A 14201-nucleotide genomic window follows, 5' to 3' on the forward strand; every position below is an offset into this window, starting at 1 on the left:
AATTGTTGTCTCTGTGACTTGCTTTGTGTATCTGTATTTTTTAGTTGGCTAGGTAAGCAGTGTTTTGATAGTTAACTTTTGTCACTTTTGCCTTTTAGCAACTTTTAAAGAACTTCTATAGAAATAAAGACATTTTTCTATGATATAAATATGAATGTAACAATAATTTGAGACATCGACAGCTCAACCACAATGGGGCATATGAGCATTTTGGTATCAGGTATCAAGGCCTCTTTTTGTGTCTTAGAATATTTTAGTATGTATGTTCCTGTAAATTGATAAATTTCAACTGACTAAAACTGACTTTATTATTTTACACTTTGTGGTCATTTTTTGGCCAGACCAAGCTTTGGCATTGTATACGCTTATTTACTCTCATTTCTTCTGAAAACCACAGGTTTACAATTATTGTAGATAAAATCAAACAAAGTGAAATTGGCAATTTAATTTTACTTTAATTTAGTTCCATCAGTTCCATCATTAGAGTTTCAAAAATCCCTTTGTCAACCATCAGCATGGGAAAAGCCAAAGAACTGTCAATTCAGAAGACACTGATGGTAACTGACCATCACAAGTCAGGTAATAGACACCAAAATTTTTTCCCTGTCTTAGCGTTTCTGTTTTCCTTTGGTATGTTGTGTTTCTTGTCCCTGTTCTCTTTCCATAGTCTTGTCATCTTGTTATTCGTTTCACCTGCGCCTCATTATCTGTTCTCTGCTTTCACACCCGTGCATCATTTCAGCTCATTTCGTCTGTGTATATAGTACTGTGCAGAAGTCTTAGGCACTCTCGACTTTATTATATATATGTTTATTTTTTTAGTATGAAAGAACACATTTGAGATTTCTAAATATTCATTTTCCAAAATATTTAATTTTACAGAGACATTTTTGTATTTAATTTAAAAAAGTGATGCAGTTTTAACGCCAAAGGGTGGTCACAAAAAATATTGGTTTGAATCAGTTTTTAACTATTCTGCCAAATGTCTAAAATGTAATGTAAAATGTATAGTATGTTTATTTAGGACCTTTCATTTAATTATTTTTGAAGGATTCTTATCTGTACAGAATGTTATACAGGTGCCTAAGACTTTTGCACAGTACTGTATATATCCCCCGTATTTTTGACAGATTTCCATGTTGTTCCATGATTTAAATGTTGAGTCTAGAATTGTCTTACTTTGAAGGAAAATTATAAGCACCAGTGCGCTCCAGTCCCTGTTCGGGCGCCAGTTTTTCTTTATGTAACCCCAATATTAAATATTAAGAATGCAGAAGCCAGCTTATAGTAGGGACCACAAGGAAAATTTTATTCCAGGGAGGATGTACGTACTTTTAAGTTTCTATTGTCTGAACTGGAACGCACTGAGTCCTACAGTTGCACACAGCATACAGTTTTCTTTCAAATATGGAAAGGAAACTTACACAATGATACAGCATAAAAATAAAAAAATTGATCATCACAAAATCTTTTACGCTGCAGCTTGTTAACAACCTCTGAATGTGCTGATCGGAATTCTCAAATTGAACTATCTAGAATCAGTCCATGAACATGTTTGTTTGGAGAAAAAAATTCTGTTCCAATTCCTACTTGATCCCGTTGACGAAAGGAAGAAAATTTGTGAGCGGTAGCGGGGCTCCCTCTAGTGGTATCCTCGAGGCAACTGACGGATGACCCAAGACGAACTCTTCTCAGTCTCCGACACCTAATATGAGAGGCATGTAATTGCAAACTTTGTAGGGGCAAGAATTATCGCCAGTGGGTGCAGCGGTTACTTTAGAGGACTGTACTGCTACTGCACACTTACGTTCTGGCGCGCACATGCTCTACAGTGCATTTATATTGCTGGCTAAGTGCAGCTAGGTACATTACATTTTGTCCTACATATAAAACATGACAATTTTAACCTCAACAGTCAAAATATTCTTTCACCAACTATTGCATCTCAAAATAACGTACTTCATGCAAACTTTACACAGTGATACGTTTGTCTATTCCGTTAATTGAAAACCCAAAATAGCTAGCAACTGTACTAGCCATGTACAACTCCCGATGATTGATATTTTTAATATAGTTTTAACATACATGCTCTTTAATTAACATGCATAAGACTCTACCATTTCTTTTGGTCCTGATGTTATATCGTGAACTTTATAACCCACGCATTTCACATTTTCAACCAAGAATAACGTGTTGCTTACTTGCATCTAATTAGCAGCTAGCAGTAACAGCTTTGGCCCACCATTTATATGATTAAGTATTAATACACTGTTTCGACCAAAAGCAATTTCTTTATAATAATATAGACAAATGCTTACCTAATATGAGAGGCATGTAATTGCAAACTTTGTAGGAGCAAGAATTATCGCCAGTGGGTGCAGCGGTTACTTTAGAGGACAGTACTGCTACTGCCTCAAGTCTGCACACTTACGTTCTGGCGTGCACATGCCCTACCAGTGCATTTATACTGCCCTCCTTACTATTGCAGTAAACTGTGACGCTACCGCAGAAAATAGCCTAAAATGCGGCAAAAACTTCTTAAAGGAACCCCATCACTACCTTACCAACTTAGTGTGGGTTACATCCTCCCCCTTTTAAAATCTGATGTTCTCATCAGCCTGTACACTGCGCAATAACTGTACCAGACTTTGTATTTGCTCCATCAATGACGTAAGCTGTCTATAAAGTGCAGATTTCTGAAGGGGAACTACATTTTGCTGTTTACAATGAGTTAGCCAGCTAACCTCATAGTCTTTGAGATATGAAGGGGGTACTCTGGTGCGCCTGGGTCTATTAGAAGCAAGGGCTGAGCCCTGGTTCTGTGAGACGTCTTTGCCTACCTCTTCTCTATGTTCAAATGACTCAAGATTATTATGGTCTTGCTCCATAGTGTCAGCTAACCCTAGTCCTCCTTCCGGTTTTTCAAAGGGGAATGCTGGTGCCTCTGGGTCCAGAATGCTCTGTGACATGCCCTGTCTTTGCTCATCTGAGACATCAAAATATTCCTCTTCCTGAACCACCAAGGAAGATTCCTTCTTACTTCTTCTGCTATCAGCCCAACTGAACGAGTAACTGGCTTTTGCACAATCTCAGCCTCCTCTTCCCAGTCCACTGGCAGAAACCCACAGGGAAGGAGGAGATCTCTGTGCAAAATTCGCTCTCTACTCTCTTCCCCTTCAGGTCTCACGACATAAACAGGGATGTTCTCATCAGGTTGATTTACCACAATGTATACATTAGGTTCCCATCTGTCAGAAAACTTGTGCTTTTTCCTTCCTTTTCAACATTCCGGACCAATACTCTGTCACCCACCTCAACGGTGGAAGCAGTAACTTTGGCATCCCAACGACTCTTGTTCATTAACTGCCGTTTTTCTGCATTCTCAGAAGCAAGGCGATAAGCTTGCTTAAGCCGGCTCTTCAGTTCACGCACATATTGAGAGTGTGTTTTGGGATTGTGACCCTCTGGACTGATCCCAAAACAAAGGTCAATGGGCAGACGAGGCTGCCTGCCAAACATCAGAGAGAAAGGTGCCTCCCCAGTGGCATCGTTACGGGTGCAGTTGTACGCAAGCACAAGCGGTCGCACATATTTCCTCCAGTGTTCTTTCTTCTTATCACTCAAGGTTCCCAGGAGGTCCAGTAATGTCCTATTGAACCTCTCTACTGGGTTTCCCCTGGAATGATAAGGGGTGGTGCGAGACTTGACTCCTGTTATTTTGCACAATTCAGCTACAACCTCAGACTCGAAATTTGCCCCCTGGTCACTGTGAAATCTGCGTGGGAAACCATAATGACAAATGAAATTTTCCCACAACAAGGTGGCCACTGATTTAGCGGTCTGGTCTCGAATCGGGTAGGCTTGCGTGTATTTCGTGAAATGTTCAGTTATAACCAAAATATTTTGTGTGTCGTTTGAGTCTGGCTCCAATGTTAGAAAATCCATACAAACCAGTTCCAGCGGTCCGTGAACTTTGATGTTCACCATTTTAGCAGCCCTTTGAGCTCTGGCCTTCCTTCTTATGCATCGTTCACATGACCTGCACTTTATCTCAATGTACTGTGCCATTTTTGGCCAATAAAATCTTGCTCTAGCCAGTTCTAAGGTCCTTTCAAACCCCATGTGCCCAGTCTCAACATGGATGCCTTCAAACGCTCTCTCTCGTAGGCTACTTGGAATGACCAACTGATTAAATGTTTCACCTTTCTGATTTGTAGTTTTGCGATACAAAACGCCATCCAACAGTACCAATTTTGTTCTTTCCCTCAACAGCAATCCTACTTCATCTGGTGCCTGACCCCGCTTAAATGTGTTCGAACTCAACCCCGTTTCAATGATCTCAACCATGTGAGATATGTTTTCATCCTCCCTTTGTAGCTGAAACCAGTCTTTGATGGTCATCCCTGGAAGTGCTGGTTGTCCTGGCCACGATTCTGGTTCCTCCAAACTGTCTGGGATGGCATCCTCATCACACAGGAGTGTTTCCACTGCTGGTATGTCCAATTCAGTATTCAATGTATCTTCATTTGTAGAATTACAGAAAACTTGCACTTTATGTCGAAGACAAACAGCTTCCGAAACCTCTGTATTGATGACACTGAACTCTTCTGGGGAGCAGCTCACACGATCCATCAGACTACATATTTTCTTATTGGATGCTTCTGATTCCTCATCATCCTCAGGAGGCTGCTGAGGAATACGGGAGAGTCCATCTGCATCTGTGTTGCTCTTTCCAGACTTATAATGAATGTCAAAATCATACATGGAAACAGCAGCAAGCCACCTGTGACTGGTGGCATCTAGTTTGGCACTTGTCAACACGTATGTGAGTGGGTTATTGTCAGTGAGTACTTTGAAACTGGCACCATACAAATAATCATGAAATTACTCACTAACAGCCCACTTCAGGGCAAGAAATTCTAATTTGTGAGCTGGGTAGTTCTTCTCACTCTTGGTGAGACCACGACTAGCATATGCTATCACCCTTGTCTGACTGTCCTGAACCTGATACAAAGCCGCCCCCAATCCTGTCGTGCTTGCGTCAGTGTGGAGTACATATGGTAGCCTCCAGTTAGCAAAACCCAGCACCGGTGCAGAAATTAATTTGCTCACAATTTTTTCAAAGGCTGCTTGGCAGATTGCTGTCCATCTTCCATCCAGTGACTGAGACCTAGTTCTCTGTTTGTAACTAAGCCCCTTTTGTCTAGTGGAAAACTCTCCTTTCAAGAGATCATTAAGCGGTCTTACTATCTGAGAATAGTCACATACAAATCGCCTATAATAACCTGTAAATCCAAGAAAAGCTCTCAGCTCCTTCACGGATGTAGGTCTTGGCCAATTTTTGACAGCTGCGACTTTGTCTGGATCTGGCTGAATCCCCTGTGCGGATATGACATGTCCTAGATACCTCACTGATGTCTGGAAAAATTTACATTTAGTCGGAGACAATTTCAGTCCAAAGCCTGTAATCCGTCTCAGCACTTTCATCAACCTCTCTTCGTGTTCTTCTAGTGTGTCAGAAAAAATGATCAAATCATCAAGAAATGCAATAACCTCTTGAAGGTTGATCCCTGCCATCACTTTTTCCATTGTCCTTTGGAACATGGCGGGTGAGTTAGTGAGGCCCTGGGGCATCCTGCGGAATTGCCATGTCCCAAAGGGAGTCGTAAAGGCGGTCTTGGGGCAATCTGCAGGCTCTAGCTCAAGTTGGTAATAACCACTCTTGAGGTCTAACACTGTAAACCACTTAGAACCAGAGAGAAGGGCAAAAGTCTTCTCGATACGAGGTAAGGGATAGGCATCTTTTTTGGTTAAGTTGTTCAGCTTGCGGTAGTCTACCACCATTCTAAGGTCACCGTTTTTCCTACGCACAAGAACTATTGGTGAGGCATACGGGCTGTTAGACTCCTCTATGATGCTGCATGTAAGCAATTCCTGCAAATGGTGTTTCAAGTCATCAAAATCAGCCGGTGACACACGTCTTGTGCGCTCTTTAAAGGGAACATGATGCTCCAGCTCAATTTTATGCGTAATCCCAGACACGTTTCCTATATCCAGATCATGTTGAGAAAAGGCTTGGGGTACCTCTTTATTTATCCTTTCCAATATATACTTCTTGTATTCAGCTGAAATGGGACTGCCCTCAAAGTTCAACTCTATGGTGGATATTTCTGTAGTAGGCATACATGTCTTTTTGGTAGGAACCGACAACAAAGAATGCACCGCCTCTGCATCGATAGCCTTGTTACTATCGTGGTTAGCACATGCAATGGGTAATGGCCTGATCCAATCTACAGGTGAGCACTCTGCAATAACGGATTTTGGGGCAAGGATGAGGTCACGGTTGGAGACATTTCTCACAGAGAGTCTGAATGTATTGTGGGACAGAGGTTTTACATCAACAATTTGATCATGGACGAGCAATCCCCCTGGAAAAGAATGCTGTTGAGGCTCTCCCACCACTGCCTTGAATTCACCACCTATTGAGTTAGTATGACAGATGCCCTTGAGCTTGCAGACTTCATTCTTTTTAATGCAAACAGGTACCTTACTGCTCAGTTTCACATACAGTGTCTTGACATGCTCCAGAGCGGGTTTCTGTTTCTGACAAAAAGCTTGATAAGCCGCAGCCCAATTAGTTTGAATGGGAAGTAAATTGAGGAATTCTGAGCCCCCTTCTCTCTTACAATCCTGGATAAGGTGTCTGAGAATATTGGTACCTACCAGAAGAGGGATTTTCTCATTATACGACTGATCAGGACTCACTAAAACGAACACAGAAAATCTCCTTCCTGTCCCACAAACACTTTTAGGAAACTGCACCTCCACTTCAATATAACCCAAGTAAGGCACCACCTGCTGAGCTGCACCTTCAATGCGAAGCAAATCACCAATAGAGCACAATTCTCTGTGAGCAAGGTGTTGTTGATAAAACGACTGTGATAAAATAGTCACTTGTGACCCAGTATGAATTAAACAATTGCATTGGACGCCGTCAAGCCAAGCTACACCTTCACAAGAAACTCCTACTAAGCCACTCGGAATGTGAGCCTTCACTCTCTTGGGTCTTAGACACACAGTGACTGGAGCATAAAGAACTTATTTGACAAGGAGCTCCTGATCATTCCTCCACAGGAGCTCCTACATGTTTAAATCCAAGCTCTGGGGTTGTGCTGAAGACTGTAGCTGTCTATCATGATATCGCTCACACAACTTCTGTTGAACTAGACTGGCATTCACAGGATTGGAACAGTGTTGCAGCAAATGAGATTCCTCCCCACACCTGTAGCAGAATTTCTTTAATCTAGGGCGCTTTCCCAAAGCCTGGGGGCAGGCCGATAATGAAGCATCTTCTGCTGTGTTGGTACTTTGTGCATTCTGTTTATACTTGTGAGTAGCCTTCTCATTTCTAGGCATGTGAGCTACCTGCGCAGATTTAGCATTTGCCACTTCAATCTCAAGTTGTCTAATTCTTTCCTCTAATTGTTCTCCAGTGGAGGAACAGTTTTGATGGGGGTCGTGCATGCTTTCAGAGGCATGGTCTTGGTTCACATGAATCTTTGTGTGCACTTTTGTTGCGCTAGACCCTAGGTGCCGTTTCTTCCTCGTTTCTTTCAGGTGATTTTCCTGTTCATAGGACCTGACCTCCCTTAAAAGCTCTGAGAAAGCAGGATCTTTCTTATGTGGTTCCACCAAAGAATCTTTCAAATGCAACATGGCTATTAACGTGTCATCCCAGCAACCACAAACAAACTGTTTTAACAACTGAGAATCTGCGTGTCGATTCTCCAACCCGTTTCTTTCTACCACTTCCTGTAATAGAATCTGAAGTCTGCGGAGGTAGTCTGAGGCTTTCTCACGAGTATTTTGGTAAGTTTCCAGAAACTGGATGTATAGCTTTTCTCCACCAGTTACATTACCATAAGCACTATCTAGCTCTTGCATGTATACTCTTGGTGAAGCATCCTCACCTGCACACAAAGCAACATTTATGGCCAGAGAAAGCAGGCTGTCAAGGATAATTCCTGCGCTGCTGGCTCTCCGGAAGACTTGCATCATTGATTATTTGCCTAGCATGCAAACACCAGATACTGAAATCCACTTCAGTGGAAGGCTTTGGCACATTTCCGGAAAACACCCGTAGTTTTCGCTTAGTAGCCACATGAGATTCAGATTCATGTTTTACAATGTGTTCCACAATCACGCGCTGCACATCTGCAGGGAGAGGTACTGAAAAATTAGCGTGGTGAGATGCACCATCATCATTACTTTGCGCTTCATCTCTATCAGTTGGAAGTACTGCGGTAGAGCTGCACTTTGGTGTAGAAGTTGGTCCCCTAATGCCACCTCGCAGTTCTGACAGTTGACTTATAGCTTGCTTACTTAAAGCTAATGGGCTAACATTGTAAAGTGCAGCTACCCCTTCTATCTGCTCTTGGAATGTCACTGCCATGTCATCAACCATACGTCTCAGTTCTTGGGGACATATAACCCTAGGTTCTGATGCCCCTGCCCCTCTAGGTCTATTCTGATCTATCCGCAAAACTTCCCACTCATTGTGCGACTGTCAATGCTCCAGCAGCATAGGGGTAATGTACTCTCTGAACTGATAGAGGATAGCATCTGAAAGCTCACTATCTATTCTTTCAATTTTCACAACTTCATCCAGGTCATGAAATGCCTTTTGCATCTCGTTCAGCCGTATCTCTTTGCTAACTCCCTTCAAGATGATCGTGCACTCTGAATCGAAACTGTATTTTTGACAGATTTCCATATTTAAATGTTGAGTCTAGAATTGTCTTACTTTGAAGGAAAATTATAAGCACCAGTGTGCTCCAGTCCCTGTTCAAGCGTCAGTTTTTCTTTATGTAACCCCTATATTAAATATTAAGAATGCAGAAGCCAGCTTATAGTAGGGACCACAAGGAAAATTTTATTCCAGGGAGGATGTACATACTTTTTAGTTTCTATTGTCTTAACTGGAACGCACTGAGTTCTACAATTGCACACAGCATACAGTTTTCTTTGCAAATATGGAAAGGAAACTTACACAATGATACAGCATAAAAATAAAAAAATTGATAATCACAAAATCTTTTACGCTGCAGCTTGTTAACAATCTGTGAATGTGTTGATCGGAATTCTCAAATTGAACTATCTAGAATCAGTCCATGAACATGTTTGTTTGGAGAAAAAAACTAAACAAAACGTAGGAGTCAATGTTAAACGGGTACCCGTGTCATAAAAAATTCTGTTCCAATTCCTACTTGATCCCGTTGACGAAAGGAAGAAAATTTGTGAGCGGCAGCGGGGCTCCCTCTAGTGGTATCCTCGAGGCAAGTGACGGATGACCCAAGACAAACTCTCTCAGTCTCCGACACCTAATATGAGAGGCATGTAATTGCAAACTTTGTAGGAGCAAGAATTATCGCCAGTGGGTGCAGCGGTTACTTTAGAGGACTGTACTGCTACTGCCTCAAGTCTGCACACTTACGTTCTGGCGCGCACATGCTCTACCAGTGCATTTATACTGCCCTCCTTGCTATTGCCGTAAACTGTGAGCTACCGCAGAAAATAGCCTAAAAGGCGGCAAAAACTTCTTAAAGGAACCCCATCACTACCTTACTAACTTAGTGTGGGTTACATTATTACTCTGAATTGGCATATTATGGCCATCGACAAAGTTAATTTATTGTGAAAAGACGAATCAGGGAATTTGTCAGGAGGGGGGTAAAAAGATAGAGAGGCAAATTACATAAACCTAAAATGTCTATTTGTGTTTATCTTTGTGCAGAAGTAATACTGTAGTTAGTTTGCTACCTACTGCTACACTGTAAAAAATTACTGTAAAAATACGGCCAAATTCTAACAGTAATGTACAGTACAATACTGTAAAATGCAGCGCTTTTTTTGGGGCCAAAAGCATGACATGCTGTAAACAGCATGCTACTGTGAAATTTTACAACTATACAGTACAATACAGTTTTGTTTTTGTTTTTTTAAACCAGAAGACAGTTGAATTTGAGCCCGCCCAAATGCGCCCATAACTGTGGACTCACACCTGTATTTTTACCATCGAGTTTTTTTCACCAACTTTGGTGAAGTTAAGTAAATTGTTTTGCTATTTATACAAAATGTGAAGAGTAGAAACTGCAGCCATGACGGAGAAAAGGTTTTCGTTGGAAACCCCTCTTTAGTTCGGTGAGTAACTAAAATATTATTTCTGGAGACTGCACTTCACTGAGTAACGTTAGACCTAACGAAAAACCCAACAGGTAACGCAGCTGGCTAGCTTACACTGTTTATTGTACGCAGTAAGCAGTAACGTTAACTGTATATTTCCGTTCATCTTCTGGAGGAAAATCACATGCATATGCAGCTTGCTTTTAGCTTTGGAATACGATTCAGGTTCAGTTATAATGTTTGGCGAATATTGTATATTGCAGATCTAGGCTACAATAAAACAGCCAGATAGCCAAGTACCGTTACTTCAGCTAAATAACGTTACCCGCAATTTCTGACTTCCAGTCTGGTTTACCAGCGTTAGCTTTTCCGGTCATTTGTTGAAGCACAGTGCTATTGTTAGCTAGCATAATAGAGCAAAGTCAAAATATTTGACAGGTAATCTGTTCCCTCTGTTTCATTAACTCAACACAATTAATTTCAAATATGGACTAAAAATCCATAAATTCGACAGAGGAAAATTCTTCTAAGTTTCAGGTGAAACGGCAGGAAGCTGTATTCAGCGCTGGATGGTCAGCCTTGAGGGCCACATCATATGCGAGGGGATCCAGCCCGCCTTCTTGACGGGGCTTGCTGCATTATTTTCCACCTTCTACACCTTTAATCTCCAATACCAAGAAGAGGCAGCATGCACACTCGAATTCATCCAGAGGTTAGATACCTTCAGTATAACCTGTTTTTTTCTTACCTTTTCAATGACATGCTATTGCACATCTATACATTTGCTGCCTTTTATTGTGTTGTTAATCTGATTTGAGTTACACAACTTGATTTTTACACAGTGTCTGAAGAAACTCTATCATTTTTCAGGCGCTTCGTTGGAATAAACCCTGAAAGAGGCACCAACACTGGACGGGGCAAAGTCTTTTCAAAGAAAACTGGCAAAGTCACCAACAAAAAGACAACAACAGTCAATCCACATGTATCCACTCTGCTGAGGAGACTCATGGACTTTGAGTGGGACTTCATTTAAAATGGTGGGATTACTCAATCCCATTACTCATATATATTTATCAAAACATTCCTCTAATTCTTTCTCCCTCTCAATCTCACCGTTCTTCTCCCTTCCTCTCTCTTCATTACAGAGAAGAAAGTCTAAATTCCTCTTCCATTCTGTCACTCTGATATTATTTTTTATTCTCTCAATCATTCTTTTACTTATGACATCTCTTATTCTCACACCTTGTATTCTTTCTGTCATTCTCTCTGTTGTGTTCTGTTTCTGAAACTACACATACAACTGTTTGAATGTTCCAGGCTGAGATTTTTTGGCTGGCTGAGGGGTTAGTTCAGGGCTTGGGATATTTTTTCTTTGGATTTTTATGTTGATATGCTCTTATCATAATGTGGACTATCCACATTATGATAAGAGGAAATGAGGGGCACACACGCTGATTTTGTATGTGAGAAGTTGCAATGAAAGTTATTTTGGAATTCATCTCTCTCTCTCTCTCTCTCTCTCTCTCTCTCTCACACACACACACACACACAGAGGGCTACCAAGGTTGGATTGAGAGAACTGGTGTCTTCGAGTGGGCCATAAGTCATACACTAACCACTCCCCTGCCATCACCCAATATTTGGACTTCCGCACTTAACCATGTGCCTTGTTAGAGCCTGAACATACAGTTCATATTTGGACATGATGTAACATGTCTGGTGGTGTTCATTATATTTGTATTTTTATTTTAACTGTTTTTGATAGACAGCATTATATTGACAAAACATTTTTTTATTTAATGTTCTTTTTTTACCACTGATATGCCTTAGGGCTGGGCAATATATTTATTATATTCAGATGTTACATGATATAGGGCAAGATCATATCTGAGAGTTTTGTTGTAATTCTATGATGTAGCTGAACTGTCTTTAACTGTGGGTACTCCACAAAGCAAGGTTTGTAAGTTTGCCAGATGACTTTAAAAATGCTATAACTTCTGAAATTTGGTTTGTTAGCATGAACATATTCATTACATTACATTACATTAGTGGCATTTGGCAGACACTCTTATCCAGAGCGCATACCCATAACCAGGGGTAAGTGCGCTGAAAGACCCTAGAGGGAAGTACAATTTCAATTGCTATATTCAAATAGCTAATTCAAATTTTGCTTTACAGATTCAAAACCCTATCACGATAATGTAATCTTTTCACACTTACTGTATCTGGCTAACTTTCTAATCCTGCTTTGTGGAACAGTCCCCTGGTTAAAAGCTGCTTAACAGCAAATGATGTGGTTTCTTCAACTGAACTGTTCTGTTCTGGTCACCTGGTTTAGTTTTCTAAACACTGTTTCATATTTTTCAATATATTGTTAATCAAAAAAGGTGATATACAGTAGCTGATCATGTCAATATTTCTGAGCCTAAGTGCCTTGTACTTTTATTGCACTATTTTCAGCAAAAAGCTAAAGGCATTTTGAGAGAGAAGGCTCTGTCTCAGGTTTGTGTTACCACTTGTTTAACATGCAATTGTTCTGCATGTGAAGTTTTCGACTTTATATTAAAATAAAAAGTGCAATAAGAAGCTGTGGGTTTTTTTCACATTATTGAAAAATCAGTGAATTAGCTCTGTTCTTCATTCACAAAGAACATTTTGTTATGGTTTGCATTCTGTGCTTGTATCCAGCTTTGGACAGAGATTTTGTGAAGATTGACAACCAGTGAGGTCTATGATAGCCTTTTCCTTATTAAAAGTGCCTTTAATCGTATGTAGTGTGACTATTCCTATGTGTATAACCTGCTAAGTCAGTATTACTTCAGGTTAAAAATAAAAAAAGGTTTATTAAAATGTATGTAAAAAATACAAACTAAATAGTCAGTTAATTGTAAAATACTGTGAAAGTAATTAAAAAAACGGTTCAGACTGTATTTTTCATGAACAGGACAAAACCGTAAATTTTAGTGACAGTAAAAAAATTTAATTTTACAGTAACATAATGGCAACCCTGCTGCCAGTTGTTTACTGTTTTCTTTTAACAGGAAAAGTAATTTAAAAAACAGTTCATACTGTATTTTTCATTAACAGTACAAAACCGTAAATTTCAGTGACAGTATGAAAATGTTAATTTTACAGTAACATAATGGCAACCCTGCTGCTAGTTGTTTACTGTTTTTTTACAAGACAAGTTTTAACAGTGTACCTACTGCTGGTAAGCAGTCATCATGTGGTCATCAATAAAGCAACGAAATAGCAACAAAAAAAGTTTGGTCAGGTGATGGAAATTCATGAATAGGAACTTGTTAATAGTTAAATAATTATATAGAAAGACTTACTGAAATGTACGTTGGCGACCATGTTAACAGTTCATGAATATTCCATATGAATTTGTCGAGACAGTGTTATTTATTGAGGTAGGAACAGTGCCACAATATCAACGTGTGGCCACGTTATATCCGTAGTGTTAAGATTTACCATAGAGAATTAATTGGAAATGTTAAAGGAAGTTAAAGGTACAATAGGTAACTTCTAACGGTCAAGAGAGGAATTGCAGCAACAAATACCCTCAAACCACAACACTGTTTATCCCTCCTCTGTGAACACTCTGACGTTGAAACCCCCCTACACCATGGGCTGTGGCAATTATTGTACAGCTATACAATGTTTTGGTACAGAGTGTCGGTCCATCAACTGTATAATTTAAAACCTGAATTTAAGGACTATAAAGGTAGAGGGTGAGTCAGCATGTCAGTGACACAAAGGGATTTACAATGTTCTTGTAACAATGTTTTAACACACAAATCTTACCTATTGTACCTTTAAGATGTCTGATAAAAATACAAGTGACAATTAATTGATGCGTTTGTTAGTATGCATGCTTATGTTACAGAATTGTGCTCCTTCCAGGCAGTCTAGGGCAGACTGAAATCAAATTGCTAGCTATTGGTACCGAATGCTGGCCAGCCACTTGATTAATCAAGGCTAATCTCTCGCAAACCCAGCTATCCACTGTTGTAGCC

The sequence above is a fragment of the Conger conger genome, chromosome 4, assembly GCF_963514075.1.
Source record: "Conger conger chromosome 4, fConCon1.1, whole genome shotgun sequence".
In the NCBI taxonomy this organism is placed as follows: Eukaryota; Metazoa; Chordata; class Actinopteri; order Anguilliformes; family Congridae; genus Conger; species Conger conger.